Here is a 2,214-nt window from a genome sequence, read left to right as displayed (position 1 = left end):
AATTCTTTTTCATAAAACATCACCTATTACTATTACTCATAATGATATAAAATAAATGTTGTTAAAGTGAAAGTCAGCATCATTGTAAACATCTTTCCATGCACTACACAGGTAATGACTACATGTTGTACTCCCATGTGTAACAAGAGAGCACAGGACAGGATGGAGTGCATAATGAGTCAGTCAGTCAGGTCAGTAAGAGCATCTTTTTGAGGCCTCAGGAGTGAGGTGTCCCCACCGTCCAGCAGTACAAACCATTGTCTGAGCCATATAAAGGTACCATCCCAGATTGATGTCATAAAAGAGCATCTTATTTCATAGTTAGTGCAGTCACCTGTGTTTCCCCAACACATGTTTTTGCTGCATTTAATGGGAGGGTGTTGTGGTGCACTGCCCTACATAACCTCTAACGTATGTTGACTGTTGCCGTTGGGGATCCAGTAGGTTAGAGTTCTGCCTGAAGTTTATCCATGGGGGCCCAGGTTCGAGTCCTGCCTGGATCTTTTCCACGGAGATCTTGTAAGTTTGAGTCCTGCCTGGATCTTATCCAGGGGTGCAGCAGCAAATTTTGGCCCTATGTACAATCGGCTACAATGAACCCCTTATATACATGGGGCCCTGGTGACTCAGTCACACATTACCCCCTTGAACAACACCCCTGATCTTATCCACAGGGATCCAGTAGATTTGAGTCCTGGATGGGCCTTCTCCATGGAGAGCCAGCATCATGCCTGGGCCTTGTCTCATTCCTGAGCAGATTCATGTAGATCAGAGACAATTTTAGCTTCTGATCTTTAGGGGGGCCTGGCCCCCGTGGTACCTGACGTGAGCGGCAAGCGTTCCATTTCTATTTCAGATCTGAGAATTTGTTTTAAAAAGGCTTTTTCAATTTTAAATAACAGCTCACTCAATGAAGGACTACCAACAAGACATCACATTTTCCCCACTAAATCTATCTTACATTACCTGAATAGGTAGGCCTAATCCTTGTGATTGGTACTAGGCCTACACCCTACTACACCTGGTATTACACCCTATTGGTTGTCATAGTTATTTCTATATGATTGAGAGGAAAGAAAGTGAAAGGGTTAACTAATTTCGAAACCAAAATAATCTGCCCAGCAACATAACGTTGCTGTGTTGCAAACTGCTTGCTGTCTTGCAAGCTTCAAGTCGCTAACATGAACATCCTGTTCTTGTGGTGACAGCTAGATATCTAACCACAGAGTAGAACATCCTGCTCTGTTCGCTAACCCATAGTCTGTACCTCATCCTGTTTTGCTGGCGTATGCAATTATATAGACTATAATGTGTTAGCTTAGCTATTGAGGCCGCACCTGTTGCTTGCATGCACAGGGCAGGTCTGTGTCTGTATCTGTAAATAAGAGGCGCTCCCTCTTATCTGTGTGCATAATGGAATAAACCCTTTTGTTGCTACAACCCTTGTGTTTCTTCCTCTGTGCACCGAGCGCTCTGACTTGCAGGACTTCTCAGGGTAGTACAGGGAATGGACAGTCTCTTTGGTTGCTCACCGAGGAATGGTTGTAGACACTCCTCAAGATTAAACTATGGTTTACAGAAAGAAAGAGAGAGGAAAAATATTATAGGAAGTCGAAAGTAGGCTATATGAAGTATTAGGCCTATGGAGAGCAGATACAAAGCCAGATGAAAATGAAGCTTTTTTAAAAGTCTATTGAAAAAAATTATAGTGTTGGGACAGTTCTAATTTGAACAGGAAGCTTGTTCCATCATTTGGCAGCATAATGGCTAAATGCCATCACATTGTCTAGATTTTACCCTAGGCACAAGCAGTAGAGAAGACTACGCATACCTAAGACTAGTTGCATGGTGTTACTGTAACCTATCTGCAATATATTTAGGGCTAGGCCATTGAGTGACTTAAAGACTATCAGAAGAATTTTCCCTCTCATGCATGCTCCTTGCACTTGGAATCACAGTTCCAAACGGTAGCTCAACAGATAAATGTTCATGAGTTCATCATAAAATCTCATCTCTCCTTCTCAAGCAAACATGAAAATAACAATTAAAACATTCTCCCACCCAGTCATACCGATGGGAATCTCGCAACAAGGTGCGTATTCCATGTCACACTTGTAAATGGACAGTAGCCTATCCGCGCGGGCACCAAAGTCGCTCCTGCTCATTCCGAGCCAGTGTGTTCCAATAACGATAGCAAAGTAAGGTCCAACCAGT

The 2,214-nt window shown here is 43.0% G+C and overlaps 1 protein-coding gene across 1 annotated transcript in view; it reads left to right on the top strand.

Annotated features, from left to right (window-relative positions):
• Positions 1-1,750, top strand: part of LOC134456914 (ribonuclease inhibitor-like) — a 36,023-nt gene extending 34,273 nt beyond the window's left edge. Inside the window, exon 14 of the mRNA XM_063208558.1 lies at positions 1-1,750. This exon is cut by the window's left edge and continues 891 nt beyond it. The gene's annotated coding sequence lies outside the window, so the exon portion shown is untranslated.
• Positions 1,751-2,214: the final 464 nt, after the last annotated feature.

Source organism: Engraulis encrasicolus, chromosome 10 (assembly GCF_034702125.1).
Source record: "Engraulis encrasicolus isolate BLACKSEA-1 chromosome 10, IST_EnEncr_1.0, whole genome shotgun sequence".
In the NCBI taxonomy this organism is placed as follows: domain Eukaryota; kingdom Metazoa; phylum Chordata; class Actinopteri; order Clupeiformes; family Engraulidae; genus Engraulis; species Engraulis encrasicolus.
Note: the sequence above shows the minus strand (reverse complement) of the source record. Positions and strands in the feature narration are given on the sequence as shown.